This window comes from Rana temporaria, chromosome 2 (genome assembly GCF_905171775.1).
Source record: "Rana temporaria chromosome 2, aRanTem1.1, whole genome shotgun sequence".
In the NCBI taxonomy this organism is placed as follows: Eukaryota; Metazoa; Chordata; class Amphibia; order Anura; family Ranidae; genus Rana; species Rana temporaria.
In genome coordinates, this window is record NC_053490.1 from 518,158,825 (window position 1) to 518,181,703 (window position 22,879).

At 46.9% G+C, this 22,879-nt stretch overlaps 1 protein-coding gene across 7 annotated transcripts in view; it reads left to right on the forward strand.

Moving 5' to 3' along the window:
- Nucleotides 1-22,879, forward strand: part of BCL9 (BCL9 transcription coactivator) — a 370,958-nt gene that overhangs the window by 234,404 nt on the left and 113,675 nt on the right. For 3 of the 7 annotated variants that reach the window (XM_040339043.1, XM_040339048.1, XM_040339046.1), the window contains exon 1: nucleotides 18,684-19,014. The exons of 2 other annotated variants lie outside the window; for them this stretch is intronic. The gene's annotated coding sequence lies outside the window, so the exon portion shown is untranslated. Of the gene's footprint in view, nucleotides 1-18,683; nucleotides 19,015-22,879 lie in introns of those variants that run through there. 2 more of the 7 variants (XM_040339049.1, XM_040339047.1) reach the window with 1 other exon arrangement.

Genomic DNA, 22,879 nt, shown 5'->3' on the forward strand with positions numbered 1-22,879 from the left:
GGTTACGCTGCATTGATGGGCACTGATGAGGCTGCACTGATGGGCACTGGTGAGGCTACATTCACGGGCACTGGTGAGGCTGCATTGATGGGCACTGGTGAGGCTGCTCTGATGGCCACTGGTGAGACTTCACTGATGGTCACTGATAAAGTTGTTGTTAATAATATTTATTTCTGTATCTTAATTCTGCATAAAACATTTAAGTGTCCTTTCATGAGATAATTTATGAGGGCGTGTTTAGTGGCGGGATTAGGGGCGGGGCATGGTAGGGGTTGGGTGGGGCAACTGATGGCGAGTAACTCTTAAGGCCTGGCTAGTACTTAAAATTTTGAGCCCTGCTATAGTGTATACTAAAAAAAATAAAGAAATGACTGTGTGCAGCTAAAGTGTTCGGGTTTGGCTTGAAGAAAAAGTGGCAACCCTAAGTGCAGCCCTGTCCCTAAGTGCAGCCCTGTCCCTAAGTGCAGCCCTGTTCCTAAGTGCAGCCCTGTTACACGTGACTGGTAATATATCTGTAGGTCTCCCTACTGATATAGGGGGCTTCAGACTTGATCGTACCTCTGCCTGTATATACTGTTTATGATGCATGAACACAATCCATCAGGCATGTTTGACCATTGTGGTGTTTTAACCACTTCCAGACCGCCGCATGTATATGTACGTCGGCAGAATGGCACGTACAGGCACATTGATGTACCCGTACGTCCCTGCCTAGACGTGGGTCGGGGATCCGATCGGGGCCCTCCCCGCTACATGCGGCGGTCGGATTCCCGCGGGGAGCGATCCGGGACAACGGCGCGGCTATTTGTTTCTAGCCGCCCCCTCGCGATCGCTCCCTGGAGCTGAAGAACGGGGAGAGCCGTGTGTAAACACGGCTTCCCCGTGCTTCACTGTGGCGGCTGCATCGATCGAGTGATCCCTTTTATAGGGAGACACAATCGATGACATCAGACCTACAGCCACACCCCCCTACAGTTGTAAACACACACTAGGTGAACCCTAACTCCTACAGCGCCCCCTGTGGTTAACTCCCAAACTGCAACTGTAATTTTCACAATAAAGAATGCAATTTAAATGCATTTTTTGCTGTGAAAATGACAATGGTCCCAAAAATGTGTCAAAATTGTCCGAAGTGTCCGCCATAATGTCGCAGTCACGAAAAAAATCGCTGATCGCCGCCATTAGTAGTAAAAAAAAAAAATTAATAAAAATGCAATAAAACTATCCCCTATTTTGTAAACGCTATACATTTTGCACAAACCAATCAATACACGCTTATTGCGATTTTTTTTTACCAAAAATAGGTAGAAGAATACGTATCGGCCTAAACTGAGGAAAACAAATGTTTTATATATATGTTTTTGGGGGATATTTATTACAGCAAAAAGTAAAAAATATTGAATTTTTTTCAAAATTGTCGCTCTATTTTTGTTTATAGCGCAAAAAATAAAAACCGCAGAGGTGATCAAATACCACCAACAGAAAGCTCTATTTGTGGGAAAAAAAGGACGCCAATTTTGTTTGGGAGCCACGTCGCACAACCGCGCAATTGTCTGTTAAAGCGACACAGTGCCGAATTGTAAAAACCCCTTGGGTCATTTAGAAGCATATTGGTCCGGTCCTTAAGTGGTTAATTAAAGAATATATTCTGATAATTGTGTAAAGGTCAGATGGTGACAAATGATTGACAGCAGTACGGTGCATATGTCAAGAAAAAAAAAAATAACAAAAGGCAAAACGGCTTCACAAGAAGTTTAGACCATTGTCTTTTGTTTGTAGGCACGTTCCCCGGCTAAACCTGCTCAGAGGAAACCTCAACTGGCTAGGACGGGTTTTCCTGGCCGTTTGCAATTGTCTCCCCTCCCTAAATAAGGCACAATTGCCATATGTGGCCCTGCATGTGGGGGAATGGTTCTATTGATTACCTTTATGCTGGATGATCTTATCTGTGAAGTTGGAGGTCCCTGGTTCTGGTTGGGTTTCTACTAGGGTTGTCCCGATAACACTTTTCTGAGACAGAGTACGAGTACCGATACTTGTTTTCAAGTACTCGCCGATACCGATTACCGATACTTTTTCTAAATGTCATGTGACTTTTTTTTTTTTTACACAATTTAAATTTTTTACTAATTTTTGTTTTTACAGTGATTTTTTTTAAAAAAGGGGGGGGGGGGGGGTAGTGGATTGTCAGTGTGTTTTTTTTTTTTTCTTTTTTGATTATTATTTACATTTTATTTTTTTAATTATTTATTAAAAAAAAAAAAAATCATTTTTTTAATCAGTCCTGTTGGGAGGGGTCTTTGGTGAGATTTCAGGGGTCTTAACAGACCTCTGACATCTCCCCTTTAAGACAGAGAAAGGGACTAGGGACACAGATTACCCAGTCCCTTTCTCAGCAGCCTCAGCTAAAATGAATGGAGAGAAGCTTCTCTCCATTCATAAACTGAAGCATCGTAAACACAGGAGGTTACGATGCTCAGTTATATGAATGGACAGAGTCAGTGATCACCGACTCTGTCCATTCGGAAAAGGTAGGGGCCGGGTTTAGCGGCTCCTACCTCCGCTCTCCAGCCTGACAGATTGAGGGGGGAGAGTGGCACGGGAGCGTCAAGACGGCACGGGGGGGGGGGGCTGCACAGAGGGGGACAAGACGGCACGGGGGGGAGAGCTGCACGAGGGGGGGAGAGCGGCACGAGGGGGGGAGAGCGGCACGGAGGAGAGCGGCACTGGGGAACAAGACGGCACGGGGGGAGAGCTGCACAAGGGAGAGCAACACGGGGGAGAGTGGCACTGGGGAACAAGACGGCACGGGGGGGGAGAGCTGCACAAAGGAGAGCGACACGGGGGAGAGCGGCACTGGGGAACAAGACGGCACGGGGGGGGGGAGAGCTGCACAAGGGAGAGCGACATGGGGGAGAGCGGCACTGGGGAACAACCCAGAAAAACGGTCGTGTGTACGCGGCATAAGGCTTGGTTCACACTGCTGTGACCCCAAAGTTGTGTGACTTGCTTGCTATTTCCTTGTGACTTCCTTGAAACTTGCTTGTGACTTTTGTGATTTAACATGGCGGTCTATAGCACTCAGGTCGCACCAAAATCACAGAAAAGTGTTGCAGCCATCTTTCTTTGTCACTGCAAGTTGAGTTGCATTGATTAAGACTGCACTTATTGAAATGAATGTATTTTCACTTGTCATGCAACTTTATAGGGTTTATTTACTAAAGCTGGAGAGTACAAAACCAGGGTCACTTCTGCATAGAAACCAATCAGCTTCTAAGCTCAGCTGGTTCAATTAAGCTTTGGCAATAGAATTGTGCAGAATTGAGCCTGATTTTGAACTCCCCAGCTTTAGTACATAAACCCTTGTGTGTCGCATTGTGAATGAGGGCTTATAAAGGGCCTGCGATGGGAGTAAAGGGCTCAAGCATCAGTGGCGGAACTACCAGGGTCGCAAAGATGACTGGGCCCTGGCATTCCGTCACCGTGGAGGGGGTGGGGCAACTGCGGGACCGTAAGGCTTGGTTCACACTGCTGCGACCTCAAAGTCGTGTGACTTGCTTGCCATTTCCTTGCGACTTTTGTGATTTATACTCTTATATATATGTGTGTGTATATATATATGTATATATATATATATATATATATATATATATATATATATACACACACACATTATTAGAATTTATTCATATTTATTCATATTATTGACAGTGAATTGCACATTAGCTTCTTCCATATGTATACCACCGTCCTATACTGTATACCCCAGCAGTCAGCTGGGGTATGTGGGTGGGATATACTATATACCGTATTTATCGGGCTATAACGCGCCCCGGCGTATAGCGCGCACCCCCAAACTTGAAGGAAGATTCCTGCAAAATAAAAAAATACTTACAGTTTGGATGCCCCTCGTCGGTGTCTTGCCCGTCGTCCATCGCGTCCTGCCCGTCGTCCATCGCTTCCATCGGCGGCCTCGTCCGGTCCGGCGTCCTTCTGCGGCCATCGTGGTGTCCTCCCCGCCCGATCCCCACTTCCCGCGCTGAGTTCGAACCACTGCGCCGACATATATCGAGCGGAGTACATTCGGGTATAGTCGGGCGGGCTTGGCTCCTCTTGCGTAAAGGATGCACAGGACGTGACCGCGAGAGGAGCCGAGCCTGCCGAACTATACCCGAGTGTACTGCGCAGTGGTTCGAACAAAGCGCGGGAAGCGGGTATCGGCGTATATCGCGCACCCACGATTTTGCCCTGATTTTCAGGGCAAAAAAGTGCGCGGTATACGCCGATAAATACGGTATACTATATATGAAATTGTTTCACATGTAAGTAGCTAATGTATAAACTACTGTCAATAATAAAGACTACGGCTGGTTTTAATGTATTTTATGATTTTTGTGTAATAATATAATAAATTGTTCTCAATGTGTGTATTCAATCTATCATAGTAGCGCCTGAAAAGTCTCGGTGCTCATATATGTATTTTTGTTCCAATATTGAGGATGAACGTGTGGACCTTTTGATCTACTTAGGATAATGTATGGAAATGTGATGTATTTAGGATAATATATGGGGTTATAGGTGAGGCAGGTATATAGACTGTGGCGGATGTAGATACGTCAGCAGGGGTACAGTGTCACAGTATAAGGACTATGGCTAATGCAAAATGTATTATATCTACAATTCTTTGCATATAGGATAATGTGTGAGAATGTGATCTTCATTAAAGTGTATGTTTAGCTGCTGAGACAGGCTGTGCTCATTATACAATAATGTACCGAGCTCTCAGGTTGGATCTTACCTATAATATCATGTTGTACAATGTATAGATCCATGTCTCCAGCAACAGGTTATATTTATCTCTGTCTGTATATATGATAGGCAATTAAAATGTGACAGTAGGTTCCCCTGGGGTACTGCGAGCATGAGGCCCAGCTTTCCCTGGATTAGAGGACTCTATAATGGGGGGGGGGGGGGGGACTCTGTGGTGATAGTAAGCTCTGATGAAATGTGGAGACTCTGCTTTTGATGCACTTCCTATTGCAATGCGGGACTCTGACTGTAAGGAGAAGCTCTACTGTTATGGTGGCTCTCATGTATAGGGGGAATCTGATGTGATGGGGGGACTTTGACTCTATGATTGGGAGACTCTGATGTATGTAGAGGACTTAGATGTGATGGGGGGGACTCTGATGTGATGGGGGGGGGGGCTCTGATGTGAAGGGGGGCCTCTGATGCAAAGGGGGGCTTTTATTTGATGGGCTGACTCTTATATAAAAGGGGGGGATCTTATGCAAAGTGTGGGGTTTTAATTGTAGGTGTGACCTCAATGTCACTGGGAGACCCTGATGTGATGGGTAGGACTCTGATGTGATGGGGGGGGGGGGGGCTCTGGTGTGATAGGACCATTGACCTGAAGGGGGGACTCTGATGTGAAGGGGGAACCTTTGATTAGAAGGAGGGCTTCTGATGCAGGTTTTAATTAGAGGAGAGACTCTGATGTGATGGGGGGGACCTCTGATGTGATGGGGCCTCTGACCTGAAGGGGGCACTCGAATGTCATGGGGGGGACCTCTAATGTCATGGGGGGCCTCTGATGTCATGGGGGGCCTCTGATGTCATGGGGGGCCTCTGATGTCATGGGGGGCCTCTGATGTGAAGAGGGGCCTCTGATGGGATGGGGAGACCTCTGGTGTGAATGGGAGCCTCTGAAGTGATGGGGGACCTCTGACATGATAGGGGCCTCTGAGGTGAAGGGGGGCTCTGATATGATGGGGGGACTGACCTGAAGGGGTATACTCTGATGTGATGGGGGCCTCTGACCTGAAGGGGGTATACTCTGATGTGATGGGCGGACTCTGACCTTAAGGGGGCACATGGGGGGGACCTCTAATGTCACGGGGGGCCTCTGATGTGATGAGGGGCCTCTGATGTGAAGGGGAGACCTCTGGTGTGAATGGGAGCCTTTGACCGGAAGGGGGTCTTCTGATGTTATGGGGGTACTCTGATGTGATGGGGGAATTTTTGATGTGATGGGAGGCCTCTGACTGGAAGGGGTTACTCTGATGTGAATGGGAGCCTCTGATGTGATGGGGGACCTCTGACATGATAGGCGCCTCTGATGTGAAGGGAGGGCTCTGATGTGAAGGGGTTACCTCTAAAATGAAGGGAGGGCTTCTGATGTGAAGTGAGGGTTTTTAGTTGGAGGGGTGAATCTGATGTGAGGGAGTACTCTGATGTCTGATGCAAACGGGGGCTTTTATTTGCTGAGGGGCTGTTCTGTGAAGTGGGGGTGGGGTTTATTAGAGGGATGATCTTGATGTCATGGGAGGACTCTGATGTCATGGTGGGACCTCTGGTGTGATAGGGCCTCTGTCCTGAAGGGAGGGATCTAATGTGAAAGGGAGGCTCAGATGTGATGGGGCGACCTTTGAAATGACACAGGCCTTTGATGTGAAATGGGGGGGGGGGTAAATTGGAAGGGTGACTGATGTGATGAGGGAACCTCTAATGTGATGGAGCCTCTGACCTGATGGGAGGGCTCTAATGTGAAAGGGAGGCTCTGATGTGATAGGGGGGGATGACAGGGGCCACTGATGTGAAGGGGGGGGGGTTAATTTGAAGAGCGACTCTGATGTGATGAGGGAACCTCTAATGTAATGGAGCCTCTGACCTGAAGGGAGGGCTCTAATGTGAAAGAGCGCCTCTGATGTGATAGGGGGGGGCACTTGGAAATGACAGGGGCCTCTGATGTGAAGGGGGGGGGTTAATTTGAAGAGCGACTCTGATGTGATGAGGGAACCTCTAATGTAATGGAGCCTCTGACCTGAAGGGAGGGCTCTAATGTGAAAGGGAGCCTCTGATGTGAGAGGGGGGGCACTTGGAAATGACAGGGGCCTCTGATGTGAAGGGGGGGGTTAATTTGAAGAGTGACTCTGATGTGATGAGGGAACCTCTAATGTAATGGAGCCTCTGACCTGAAGGGAAGACTCTGATGCTCAGATAAGGGTCTGGTATGGACTTTGGGGGGACCTCACGCCCTTTTTGTTTTTGGCGTGGGGGTTTCTCTTAAAATCCATACCAAACCAAAGGGGGGACACTTATGTGCTGTGGGGACCTCTAAAACGAAGGGGGCTTCTGATGAGGAGTTAATATCATTGAGGTGGTTGTGTGCATTGTCCCAGGCTCAGGTTTCCCATTGATAAGTTCCATTCACGTTTTATACAGCGGGGTGCCTGTAGACTCTGCATACTTTTATAGGGTCCCACCTCTGAATAAAGGATGAGAAGTGCTGATGTAGGACAATGGATGATGCTGTGATCTATACGGCACCACAGATGTTTTAGTTGCTGGCGGAGCACGTTGGATAATTGCCGGGATCTATACTGGATAATAGAGTCAATTCACCAGCCGTATGAGCGATTTTAATTGCTTTCCATAGATTATCTTTTTATCTCAGGAAAACTCTCTCTTTAAAACAGTCAATTGACGAGCTGAGTATTATGTTGATGTCTAGGCATTATTTTTATTGTTTTTTTTTACATTAAATAGATACTTAACCACTCAAAGTGTTTGTTTCTCGTGAATCTTTATCTCCTCTTCAAATGGCTTCATTTAATACCATCTTTAGTTGACACCGAAATTCACAATTACAGTATTGCCAGTCGGCTGCTATCAGTATTTATGTTCACACTGATCTGACACCGAAGTCGTAAAAACCGACTTTGACCTGCGACTTTATGTCCGATTTCCATGCAACTTCAATGAACGGGATCCGATCATACCATGCCCTGCGAGTCTGGTATGGATTTTAAGAGGAACCCCCCATGCCAAAAAAAAAGGGGGGGCGTGAGGTCCCCCCAAAATCCATACCAGACCCTTATCTGAGCATGTAGCCCGACAGTTCAGGAAAGGGGGTGGAACGAGTGAGCGCCCCCCCCCCCCTGGACTTATGTGAATGTACATTGTACACCTACCCAGGGCCGCCATCAGAGGGGTACATGCAGTACACCTGTAAGGGGCCCGGATGGCAACCCCCTTTAAAATTTTTTTTTTTTTTTTAAAGAAATAAAATATAAGAAAAATTAAAAATGTTATAAAAAAAAGGGGGGGGGGGGTTACCATCCGGGGCCATGGGGACCTCTGGGCCCAATAATATATATATATATAAAAAATAAAATAAATAAAAAAATATATAAAAAAAGGGGGGGTTGCCATCTGGGCCCCTGGGGACCTCCGGGCCCCTTACAGGTGTACTGCCTGTACCCCCCTGATAGGGCCCTGGATGGGGCGACAACGAAGGAGCACAACTGGGAGGCTCTATACCAGGAAGTGCCTGCACAGGACCTGCATAGAAGAATCAGCTGTGGTTATTTTAATAAAAGTTGCATATTTAAAAAAAATAATTAAAATGACTTTTTTTTATTGTAAAATCTTTATTTGTGGACGGCATAGTAATACATCACAACTCATGTTGTCAGAAGCGTCTTACATCAAACAATAAGCCATCCGTTTTTGTTTTATCAACATAACATAGAAAGAAAAACAAAATAGACTTTGAGAAAAGAAAAACAAAAAGAAAAAGAGGGAGCACATAATCACATTGGGACCTAGTACTCATGGTAGTATCACAGGGGGTCTGAGGGCCAGGTAGCGGGCCAGGTAGCGGGCCGAAAATGGAGATCACCCCCCCCCCCATACAATATACATAAATTGAGGCTTAAAATATAGGGGCGACACACCTCCAACATCTCATCAGGTAATAAAAGGGATTTTCCGGTACTCGAAGGAGGGGCAGGGCACCGGAGGCCAGCCCAGCCAGTCCAACGGACAACAAGTGAAACCACATATGTTGTGCAAAATAAAAGGGTAAGCCGGCCGAGTGCGCATGAGGGAAGGGGGGCCACCATGGACCTCCGTTTTACCTTCCTCCCTGAAGCAACCCCCACCGACCTCCACAGCGGTCAACAGGCCTGCCCCGGGGTGGCAAAACAAGTGCCCAACCCCTGTAGGGGCCAGGCTGCCCCCCAGCAGCAGGCCGCCGGGTCCGTTCAACCAGCCAGGGCCCCCAGCGCCCGCCCCCCCCCCAGCACACCAGCCACCAGGACCCTCAGTGTCAGCACAGTGCCCGTAGGTCTCAAGGGGAAAAGCAGAGAAAAATAGGATTAAAATTACTTTTAAAATGACTTTAGCATGTTAACGATTTAATTGAGGTTTTACATCTACTCAAAGAAATGTTGACACTCAAAACACCAATAATGAAATTGCATGTGATAACTTCATCTGATCTGTGTGATAAGTACTGAAAGTACTGCATATATTATAATATAGTATAGTGAGTGCACTGACCCCCTTGTCCCTCAGGTAGGATATGTGATATGCTGTGATTTATTTATACCCCATAATGGTATACCAATCAAATCCAACTGTTGTTTCCCTACAGTGCAGAGTTAAAAATAAAACATGAATTCTGTTTCTGTTATTTCATACATGAGCCCCAATCTGTTTAATACAAGATAATGTACAATGGTTTGACTTGTTGACCTAGATTGGAGATATAGAATACATTCTTCTGTGATCTGTAGGGGATAATGAGTGTCTCAAGCAGGGTATATGGAGTATATAGACTAGTGCATGGCTCAGGCAGGGTATATAGAGTATATAGAATAATGCATGGGTCAGGCAGGAAATATAGAGTACATAGAATAGAGCATGGGTCCAGGGTCGTCTTTAAGGCAGGGCAAAAGGGGAAGCTGCCCTGGGCCCTGTCATTGTTGTGGGGCCCAAAGCAGCTGCCTCATACTTGCCAACTATCCCAGTTTAAATTCCCTTGAAGTTTTAGTCCTGTGCTGTGTCCTGATATCTCAGTGTGAAGTGCTGCTACTAATGCTGCCCAGCTCTGCCCTATTGTTGTGTACAGATGACTCACCTGCAGACCCTGTGTTTACATGTAAATAACCATCATTCATATGTAAATATCAGGAGCATTCATATGTAAATAGCTAAGGCCAGTGGCATTCATATGTAAATAAAGGCAACATTCATACGTATATCATGCCCCTCTGCAGTGAAGAGATGATGTGCTGTAACTTCTAGCAACCAATCAGTGAGCAGTGTTACTGTACAGTAATCTCTAGCAACCAATCAACAAGAAGAAATCATGTGCTGTAACCTCTAGCAACTAATCAGTGAGTCGTAAGGTGTGCTGTAACTTCTAGCAACCAGTCAGTAAATGGTAATGATATGCTGTAACCTCTGGCAACCAATCGCAATCACTGCCTGATCTGATACAGTAAACTGATTTTAAGTCTTGTTTTGCCCAGGGTCTAATCAACATTAAAGATGGCCCTGCATGGGTCATGGAGTATACAGAGTAGTGCATGGCTCAGGCAGGGTACTGTATATGGAATATACTGTATATGCTACTGTGTTTATACATGTCTCAGACAAGGTATATATAGGGTGTAGGGGGCTGTGATTTATACATTTGCCAGGCAGGGTATATATATAAGTTAGTATGCTTAGCTGTGATTTGACTATATGGGCGCTGTGGTTTATATATATATATACGGTATATGTTGGATGCTGTGATTTGGCTATACAATGTATGTATATATGGGGTGCTGTGATTTATACATGTCTCAAGCAGAGTGTCTACAATATATAGAATATTGCATGGTATATATAGGGTGTATATATATATATATATATATATATATATATACAGCATGAGGTGCTGTGATTTGTATATATGGAGTGCTGTCATTTTTTTATACAGTGTATGTATATATGGGGACTGTATATGATATATATATATATACATATATATATATATATATATATATATATATATATATATATATATATATAGTGCTGTGAATTATACATGTCTCAGGCAGGGTGTGTGCAATATATAGGATATTGCATGGTGCATATAAAGTGTGCTATGATTTGTTTATACAGTGTATGTACATATACGGTACTGGGATGTATACAGGTCTCAGGAATGGTGTATGCAATATATAGGATGCTGTGATTTGATTATATAGTGTATGTATCTATGGGGCTGTGAATTGTATGTATGGTCAGTGGTGTAGCGTGGGTTGTCAGCGCCCGGGGCAAGGCAAGTAATTTGCGCCCCCTAACCTGCAGACTTTTAGCACTCCCTGAGACCTGTCCCTTCCTAGTATTGGCCAGCCTGATTCCTACACTGACCACTGAACTAAACTACCTGATTCCTATACTGACCACGACACTATACTGTCCACTATACTGTCCACTACACTGACCACTATACTGACCACTACACTACACTGACCACTTCACTACACTGACCATTACACTACACTGACCACAACACTATACTGTCCACTACACTGACCACTATACTGACCACTACACTACACTGACCACTTCACTACACTGACCATTACACTACACTGACCACTACACCATACTGACCACTACACTACACTGACCACTTCACTACACTGACCATTACACTACACTGACCACTACACCATACTGACCACTACACTACACTGACCACTTCACTACACTGACCATTACACTACACTGACCACTACACCATACTGACCACTACACTACACTGACCACTACACTACACTGACCACTACACTATACTGACCACTACACTGACCACTAAACTACACTGACCACTACACTATACTGACCACTACACTACACTGACCACTACACCATACTGACCACTACACTGACCACTACACTATACTTACCACTACATTACACTGACCACTAAACTACACTGATCACTACACCATACTGACCACTATACTAACCACTAAACTACACTGACCACTACACTACACTGACCACTATACTACACTGATCACTATACTGACCAGTAAACTACACTGACCACTATACTAACCACTACACTAAACTGACCACTATACTGACCGCTACACTACATATATTGGGTGCTGTGATTTGTATATATATATATATATATATATATATATATAGGGTGCTGTAATTTGTATATGTTGTATATATAGGGTGCAGTGATATGTATATATTGTATATAATAGGGTGCTGTGATTTGTATATATTGTGTCTATAAATATATAGGGTGCTGTGATATGTATATATTGTATATATAGGGTTCTGTGATTTGTATATTTTGTATATATTGTGTATATACTGTATATAGGGTGCAGTGATTTGTATATATCGGGTGCTGTGATTTGTAAATATTGTATATATCGGGTGCTGTGATTTGTATATATTGTATATATAGGGTGCAGTGATTTGTATATATTGTATATATAGGGTGCTGTGATTTGTATATATAGGGTGCTGTGATTTGTATATATAGGGTGCTGTGATTCGTAAATCTTGTATGTATAGGGTGCTGTGATTTGTATATATAGGGTGCTGTGATTTGTATATATTGTGTATATAGGGTGCTGTGATTTGTAAATATTGTATATATAGAGTGCAGTGATTTGTATATGTTGTATATAATAGGGTGCTGTGATTTGTATATATTGTATATATCGGGTGCTGTGATTTGTAAATATTGTATATATCGGGTGCTGTGATTTGTATATATTGTATATATAGGGTGCAGTGATTTGTATATATTGTATATATAGGGTGCTGTGATTTGTATATATAGGGTGCTGTGATTCGTAAATCTTGTATGTATAGGGTGCTGTGATTTGTATATATAGGGTGCTGTGATTTGTATATATTGTGTATATAGGGTGCTGTGATTTGTAAATATTGTATATATAGAGTGCAGTGATTTGTATATGTTGTATATACAGGGAGTGCAGAATTATTAGGCAAGTTGTATTTTTGAGGATTTATTTTATTATTGAACAACAACCATGTTCTCAATGAACCCAAAAAACTCATTAATATCAAAGCTGAATATTTTTGGAAGTAGTTTTTAGTTTGTTTTTAGTTTTAGCTATTTTAGGGTGATATCTGTGTGTGCAGGTGACTACTATTACTGTGCAGAATTATTAGGCAACTTAACAAAAAAAATATATATACCCATTTCAATTATTTATTTTTACCAGTGAAACCAATATAACATCTCAACATTCACAAATATACATTTCTGACATTCAAAAACAAAACAAAAACAAATCAGTGACCAATATAGCCACCTTTCTTTGCAAGGACACTCAAAAGCCTGCCATCCATGGATTCTGTCAGTGTTTTGATCTGTTCACCATCAACATTGCGTGCAGCAGCAACCACAGCCTCCCAGACACTGTTCAGAGAGGTGTACTGTTTTCCCTCCTTGTAAATCTCACATTTGATGATGGACCACAGGTTCTCAATGGGGTTCAGATCAGGTGAACAAGGAGGCCATGTCATTAGTTTTTCTTCTTTTATACCCTTTCTTGCCAGCCATGCTGTGGAGTACTTGGACACGTGTGATGGAGCATTGTCCTGCATGAAAATCATGTTTTTCTTGAAGGATGCAGACTTCTTCCTGTACCACTGCTTGAAGAAGGTGTCTTCCAGAAACTGGCAGTAGGACTGGGAGTTGAGCTTGACTCCATCCTCAACCCGAAAAGGCCCCACAAGCTCATCTTTGATGATACCAGCCCAAACCAGTACTCCACCTCCACCTTGCTGGCGTCTGAGTCGGACTGGAGCTCTCTGCCCTTTACTAATCCAGCCACGGGCCCATCCATCTGGCCCATCAAGACTCACTCTCATTTCATCAGTCCATAAAACCTTAGAAAAATCAGTCTTGAGATATTTCTTGGCCCAGTCTTGACGTTGCAGCTTGTGTGTCTTGTTCAGTGGTGGTCGTCTTTCAGCCTTTCTTACCTTGGCCATGTCTCTGAGTATTGCACACCTTGTGCTTTTGGGCACTCCAGTGATGTTGCAGCTCTGAAATATGGCCAAACTGGTGGCAAGTGGCATCTTGGCAGCTGCACGCTTGACTTTTCTCAGTTCATGGGCAGTTATTTTGCGCCTTGGTTTTTCCACACGCTTCTTGCGACCCTGTTGACTATTTTGAATGAAACGCTTGATTGTTCGATGATCACGCTTCAGAAGCTTTGCAATTCTAAGAGTGCTGCATCCCTCTGCAAGATATCTCACTATTTTTGACTTTTCTGAGCCTGTCAAGTCCTTCTTTTGACCCATTTTGCCAAAGGAAAGGAAGTTGCCTAATAATTATGCACACCTGATATAGGGTGTTGATGTCATTAGACCACACACCTTCTCATTACAGAGATGCACATCACCTAATATGCTTAATTGGTAGTAGGCTTTCGAGCCTATACAGCTTGGAGTAAGACAACATGCATAAAGAGGATGATGTGGTCAAAATACTCATTTGCCTAATAATTCTGCACTCCCTGTAGAGGGGTGCAGTGATTGGAGGACTCGGTATATATAGTGTAGTATGTAGAGGGGTGCAGTGATTGGTGGGTTCGGTATATAGAGGGGTGCAGTGATTGGTGGGTTCGGTATATATAGTGTAGTATATAGAGGGGTGCAGTGATTGGGGGTGTCGGTATATATAATGTAGTATATAGAGGGGTGCAGTGATTGGTGGATTCGGTATATATAGAGGGGTGCAGTGATTGGGGGTGTCGGTATATATAGTGTAGTATATAGAGGAGTGCAGTGATTGGTGGTCTCAGGATATATAGAGGAGTATATAGAGGAGTGCAGTGATTGATGGGTTCGGTATATATAGTGTAGTATATAGAGGGGTGCAGTGATTGGGGGTGTCGGTATATATGTTGTAGTATATAAAGGGGTGCAGTGATTGGTGGGTTCGGTGTATATATAGTGTAGTATATAGAGGGGTGCAGTGATTGGTGGGTTCGGTATATATAGTGTAGTATATAGAGGAGTGCAGTGATTGGTGGGTTTGGTATATATAGTGTAGTATATAGAGGGGTGCAGTGATTGGGGGTGTCGGTATATATAGTGTAGTATATAGAGGAGTGCAGTGATTGGTGGTCTCGGTATATATAGTGTAGTATATAGAGGAGTGCAGTGATTGGTGGGTTCGGTATATATGTTGTAGTATATAGAGGGGTGCAGTGATTGGTGGGTTCGGTATATATAGTGTAGTATATAGAGGAGTGCAGTGATTGGTGGGTTCGGTATATATAGTGTAGTATATAGAGGGGTGCAGTGATTGGTGGACTCGGTATATATAGTGTAGTATATAGAGGGGTGCAGTGATTGGTGGGTTCGGTATATATAGTGTAGTATATAGAGGAGTGCAGTGATTGGTGGGTTTGGTATATATAGTGTAGTATATAGAGGGGTGCAGTGATTGGGGGTGTCGGTATATATAGTGTAGTATATAGAGGAGTGCAGTGATTGGTGGTCTCGGTATATATAGTGTAGTATATAGAGGGGTGCAGTGATTGGTAGGTTCGGTATATATAGTGTAGTATATAGAGGAGTACAGTGATTGGTGGGTTCGGTATATATAGTGTAGTATATAGAGGAGTGCAGTGATTGGTGGTCTTGGTATATATAGTGTAGTATATAGAGGAGTGCAGTGATTGGTGGGTTTGGTATATATAGTGTAGTATATAGAGGGGTGCAGTGATTGGTAGGTTCGGTATATATAGTGTAGTATATAGAGGAGTGCAGTGATTGGTGGGTTCGGTATATATAGTGTAGTATATAGAGGGGTGCAGTGATTGGTGGGTTTGGTATATATAGTGTAGTATATAGAGGGGTGCAGTGATTGGTGGGTTCGGTATATATAGTGTAGTATATAGAGGGGAGTGCAGTGATTGGTGGTCTCGGTATATAGAGGAGTGCAGTGATTGGTGGTCTCGGTATATATAGTGTAGTATATAGAGGAGTGCAGTGATTGGTGGGTTCGGTATATATAGTGTAGTATATAGAGGAGTGCAGTGATTGGTGGTCTCGATATATATGTTGTAGTATATAGAGGGTTGCAGTGATTGGTGGGTTTGGTATATATAGTGTAGTATATAGAGGGGTGCAGTGATTGGTGGGTTCGGTATATATAGTGTAGTATATAGAGGGGAGTGCAGTGATTGGTGGTCTCGGTATATAGAGGAGTGCAGTGATTGGTGGTCTCGGTATATATAGTGTAGTATATAGAGGAGTGCAGTGATTGGTGGGTTCGGTATATATAGTGTAGTATATAGAGGAGTGCAGTGATTGGTGGGTTCGGTATATATAGTGTAGTATATAGAGGAGTGCAGTGATTGGTGGTCTCGGTATATATAGTGTAGTATATAGAGGAGTGCAGTGATTGGGGGTGTCGGTATATATAGTGGAGAATATAGAGGGGTGCAGTGATTGGTGGTCTCGGTATATATATTGTAGTATATAGAGGAGTGCAGTGATTGGTGGGTTCGGTATATATAGTGTAGTATATAGAGGGGTGCAGTGATTGGGGGTGTCGGTATATATAGTGGAGAATATAGAGGGGTGCAGTGATTGGTGGTCTCGGTATATATATTGTAGTATATAGAGGAGTGCAGTGATTGGTGGGTTCGGTATATATAGTGTAGTATATAGAGGAGTGCAGTGATTGGTGGTCTCGATATATATGTTGTAGTATATAGAGGGTTGCAGTGATTGGTGGGTTCGGTATATATAGTGTAGTATATAGAGGGGTGCAGTGATTGGTGGGTTCGGTATATATAGTGTAGTATATAGAGGAGTGCAGTGATTGGTGGGTTCGGTATATATAGTGTAGTATATAGAGGGGTGCAGTGATTGGTGGGTTCGGTATATATAGTGTAGTATATAGAGGAGTGCAGTGATTGGTGGGTTTGGTATATATAGTGTAGTATATAGAGGGGTGCAGTGATTGGGGGTGTCGGTATATATAGTGTAGTATATAGAGGAGTGCAGTGATTGGTGGTCTCGGTATATATAGTGTAGTATATAGAGGGGTGCAGTGATTGGTAGGTTCGGTATATATAGTGTAGTATATAGAGGAGTACAGTGATTGGTGGGTTCGGTATATATAGTGTAGTATATAGAGGAGTGCAGTGATTGGTGGTCTTGGTATATATAGTGTAGTATATAGAGGAGTGCAGTGATTGGTGGGTTTGGTATATATAGTGTAGTATATAGAGGGGTGCAGTGATTGGTAGGTTCGGTATATATAGTGTAGTATATAGAGGAGTGCAGTGATTGGTGGGTTCGGTATATATAGTGTAGTATATAGAGGGGTGCAGTGATTGGTGGGTTTGGTATATATAGTGTAGTATATAGAGGGGTGCAGTGATTGGTGGGTTCGGTATATATAGTGTAGTATATAGAGGGGAGTGCAGTGATTGGTGGTCTCGGTATATAGAGGAGTGCAGTGATTGGTGGTCTCGGTATATATAGTGTAGTATATAGAGGAGTGCAGTGATTGGTGGGTTCGGTATATATAGTGTAGTATATAGAGGAGTGCAGTGATTGGTGGTCTCGATATATATGTTGTAGTATATAGAGGGTTGCAGTGATTGGTGGGTTTGGTATATATAGTGTAGTATATAGAGGGGTGCAGTGATTGGTGGGTTCGGTATATATAGTGTAGTATATAGAGGGGAGTGCAGTGATTGGTGGTCTCGGTATATAGAGGAGTGCAGTGATTGGTGGTCTCGGTATATATAGTGTAGTATATAGAGGAGTGCAGTGATTGGTGGGTTCGGTATATATAGTGTAGTATATAGAGGAGTGCAGTGATTGGTGGGTTCGGTATATATAGTGTAGTATATAGAGGAGTGCAGTGATTGGTGGTCTCGGTATATATAGTGTAGTATATAGAGGAGTGCAGTGATTGGGGGTGTCGGTATATATAGTGGAGAATATAGAGGGGTGCAGTGATTGGTGGTCTCGGTATATATATTGTAGTATATAGAGGAGTGCAGTGATTGGTGGGTTCGGTATATATAGTGTAGTATATAGAGGGGTGCAGTGATTGGGGGTGTCGGTATATATAGTGGAGAATATAGAGGGGTGCAGTGATTGGTGGTCTCGGTATATATATTGTAGTATATAGAGGAGTGCAGTGATTGGTGGGTTCGGTATATATAGTGTAGTATATAGAGGAGTGCAGTGATTGGTGGTCTCGATATATATGTTGTAGTATATAGAGGGTTGCAGTGATTGGTGGGTTCGGTATATATAGTGTAGTATATAGAGGGGTGCAGTGATTGGTGGGTTCGGTATATATAGTGTAGTATATAGAGGAGTGCAGTGATTGGTGGGTTCGGTATATATAGTGTAGTATATAGAGGGGAGTGCAGTGATTGGTGGTCTCGGTATATAGAGGGGTGCAGTGATTGGTGGTCTCGGTATATATGTTGTAGTATATAGAGGGGTGCAGTGATTGAGGGGTGAAGAAGTGGGGCGGTACCACCCGTCACTTTAGCGGAGGGGGGAGGCGGGAGGACTCTCCGCTCGGAGTGGAATGTTCCTCCAGAGAGAGAGAGAGAAAGGAAGAAACTGGCAGACAGGGTGGGCGGGGCCCTATTAGCGCTGGGCGTGCCCAAAGAACTCTCACGAACCCCCCTTTCGCTGTGAAATGGAGGGGGCGTGTCGCTCCCCGGCGCTGTGGGCGTGTCCCGAGTGTCAGACGGAGAGGCGCTCTGCGAGAAAGCTGGGAATGTCGGGGCGTGTCCGGTGAGAGTGGAGGGGAAGGAGGCGTGGCCCGGCGGCACGGCGCGAGGGGAGGAGGAAGGCACCACTTGCAGGAGCCGGAAAGGGGGAGGGCAAGAGAAAGGTGCTGCTGCTGCTATCGCTGAGGAGGAGGAAAAAAAAAAAAAAAAAAAAAAGACAATGGAGCCTGTGTGCGGCTGCGGGAGATTACGGCTGCCGCCGAGCGGCCCGCACTGCCGGCTGTGAGGAGAAGAGCGGGGAAGACCCCGAAGAGGATCGTCACATTTCATCTTCTCCCCCCTCCCCCCACCAACACCACACACACTGCCCCGGATCACCCACAACCTACACCCCCCCCCCCGCGCGGGAGATCGACTCGTCCTGCTGCTGCTACTGCCGGTGAGTGACGGGACTGGAGAGAAGGCCGCACATCCGGGGAATGACGGCGGACTGGGCCTGAGGCCTGCGGTGTGAGTGAGAGGCGAGTCCGGCCTGTGTGAGGGGGGGAGACGGCCTGAGAGTGACGGGAGAGCCGAGGCCTGAGTGCGGCCTATCATAGTGCGAGGACTGAGGGGGGACCTGACACAGGGACTCCTCTCCTGTGTGTGAGGACTGAGGGGGGACCTGACACGGGGACTCCTCTCCTGTGTGTGAGGACTGAGGGGGTACCTGACACAGGGACTGAGGGGGTACCTGACACAGGGACTGAGGGGGGACCTGACACAGGGACTGAGGGGGGACCTGACACAGGGACTGAGGGGGTACCTGACACAGGGACTGAGGGGGTACCTGACACAGGGACTGAGGGGGTACCTGACACAGGGACTGAGGGGGGACCTGACACAGGGACTGAGGGGGGACCTGACACAGGGACTGAGGGGGTACCTGACACAGGGACTGAGGGGGGACCTGACACAGGGACTGAGGGGGGACCTGACACAGGGACTGAGGGGGTACCTGACACAGGGACTGAGGGGGTACCTGACACAGGGACTGAGGGGGTACCTGACACAGGGACTGAGGGGGGACCTGACACAGGGACTGAGGGGGGACCTGACACAGGGACTGAGGGGGGACCTGACACAGGGACTGAGGGGGGACCTGACACAGGGACTGAGGGGGGACCTGACACAGGGACTGAGGGGGGACCTGACACAGGGACTGAGGGGGGACCTGACACAGGGACTGAGGGGGGACCTGACACAGGGACTGAGGGGGGACCTGACACAGGGACTGAGGGGGGACCTGACACAGGGACTGAGGGGGGACCTGACACAGGGACTGAGGGGGGACCTGACACAGGGACTGAGGGGGGACCTGACACAGGGACTGAGGGGGGACCTGACACAGGGACTGAGGGGGGACCTGTGTGCGAGGACTGAGGGGGGACCTGACGTAGGGACGCGGCTCCTGTGTCGGGACGTAGGGGACCTGACGTAGGGACGCGGCTCCTGTGTGGGCACGTAGGGGACCTGACGTAGGGACGCGGCTCCTGTGTCGGCGCGTAGGGGACCTGACGTAGGGACGCGGCTCCTGTGTCGGCGCGTAGAGGACCTGACGTAGGGACGCGGCTCCTGTGTCGGCGCGTAGAGGACCTGACGTAGGGACGCGGCTCCTGTGTCGGCGCGTAGAGGACCTGACGTAGGGACGCGGCTCCTGTGTCGGCGCGTAGAGGACCTGACGTAGGGACGCGGCTCCTGTGTCGGCACGTAGAGGACGCGGCTCCTGTGTGGGCACGTAGGGGACCTGACGTAGGGACGCGGCTCCTGTGTCGGCGCGTAGGGGACCTGACGTAGGGACGCGGCTCCTGTGTCGGGACGTAGGGGACCTGACGTAGGGACGCGGCTCCTGTGTCGGCACGTAGAGGACCTGACGTAGGGACGCGGCTCCTGTGTCGGCACGTAGAGGACCTGACGTAGGGACGCGGCTCCTGTGTCGGCACGTAGAGGACCTGACGTAGGGACGCGGCTCCTGTGTCGGCACGTAGAGGACCTGACGTAGGGACGCGGCTCCTGTGTCAGGACGTAGAGGACCTGACGTAGGGACACGGCTCCTGTGTCGGGACGTAGAGGACCTGACGTAGGGACACGGCTCCTGTATTTGTTCCTTTTCAGGATAACACATCTCAGATATGTGGGGGTATCTTTCATAGAGACTTATCTGCTGTGTGAAGACATATAGGACCTGCCATAGGGACATATCTCCTGTGTAGGGACATATGGCACCCAACGTAGGGACACATGTCTTGTGTTGGGACAGAGATCACTTGACTTCATGATCTGTCTCCTCAGTGGGGTCATATGTGAGACCTGACGTACACGTGTTTTTGTGTGGGGAGGAGGAGGAGCCCTGACGTGCACATGTGTGTGGGGAGGAGGAGCCCTGACGTGCACATGTGTGTGGGGAGGAGGAGCCCTGACGTGCACATGTGTGTGGGGAGGAGGAGCCCTGATGTGCACATGTGTGTGGGGAGGAGGAGCCCTGACGTGCACATGTGTGTGGGGAGGAGGAGACCTGACGTGCACATGTGTGTGGGGAGGAGGAGACCTGACGTGCACATGTGTGTGTGGGGGGAGGAGGAGACCTGACGTGCACATGTGTGTGTGGGGGGAGGAGGAGACCTGACGTGCACATGCGTGTGGGGGGAGGAGGAGACCTGACGTGCACATGCGTGTGGGGGAGGAGGAGACCTGACATACCGATATTCTTCCTGTGTATAGTGACAGTGGACTTGGCATAGGGATACATCTTCTGTGTGGGGTGCAGGGGACCTTTTGTGGGGCCTAAGGTTACCTAGGATAGGGACTTCTCTCATTTAGAGCTCCAGTATTTGTAAGAACAGAGAGAACCCAACATAGGGAATGATCTCTTGTGTGGATATAGAGGACCTAACATAGGGACATACCTCCTGTGTAAGGACAGAGCTGCTCTGCAAGAACAGAGGGGACTTGATCTAGGGATATATCTCCTGTGATTTGTGTGTATGAGGAGGGACAGAGCGGACATGACACATCTCTGATGTTCGGTAACGAGGACCTGACGTAGGGAAATGCCTCCAGTGTTGGGGCATAGAGTACCTATTCTTCTGTGTGGGGGGCCTAAGGGTGCCTGGCATAGGGACTTTTCTCCTATGTGGAGACAGAGAGGGCCTTGCCTATAGGTAGAGCTCCAGTGTTTGACCGAGAGGGCCTGACATAGGGACATGCCTCCAGTGTGAGGCGACATCCCATAAGGAATGATCTCCTGTGTTGGGACAGGGAGGGCCTGACATAGGGACATGCCTCCAGTGTGAGGTGACATCCCATAAGGAATGATCTCCTGTGTTGGGACAGGGAGGGCCTGACATAGGGACATGCCTCCAGTGTGAGGTGACATCCCATAGGGAATGATCTCCTGTGTTGGGACAGAGAGGGCCTGACATAGGGACATGCCTCCAGTGTGAGGTGACATCCCATAAGGAATGATCTCCTGTGTTGGGACAGGGAGGGCCTGACATAGGGACATGCCTCCAGTGTGAGGTGACATCCCATAGGGAATGATCTCCTGTGTCGGAATAAAGGGGACCTGGTATAGACACACCTCCTGGGACAAAGTGCACCTATCATGACATAACTCATGTATGTGTGAGGGTGTCTTTCATAGACTTATCTGCAATGTGAATACATATAAGAGGTGACATAGACACACATCTCATGTATGGAGGGGGGGGGGGGGGGGAGACCAGACATACCGATATTCCCCCTGTGTGTAGACGGTGTGTAGTTAGCAAAAGGATACATCTTCTGTGTGGGACCTCAGGATACCTGGCATAGGGACATGTCTACTCTGTGAGGGCACATTCTTTAGGGAGTTTTCTCCTGTGTAGGGGCAGAGAAGACCTGGCACAGGGACATGTCTCCTGTGTAGGGGCAGAGAAGACCTGGCACAGGGACATGTCTCCTGTGTAGGGGCAGAGAAGACCTGGCACAGGGACATGTCTCCTGTGTAGGGGCAGAGAAGACCTGGCACAGGGACATGTCTCCTGTGTAGGGGCAGAGAAGACCTGGCACAGGGACATGCCTCCTGTGTAGGGGCAGAGAAGACCTGGCACAGGGACATGCCTCCTGTGTAGGGGCAGAGAAGACCTGGCACAGGGACATGCCTCCTGTGTAGGGGCAGAGAAGACCTGGCACAGGGACATGCCTCCTGTGTAGGGGCAGAGAAGACCTGGCACAGGGACATGCCTCCTGTGTAGGGGCAGAGAAGACCTGGCACAGGGACGTGT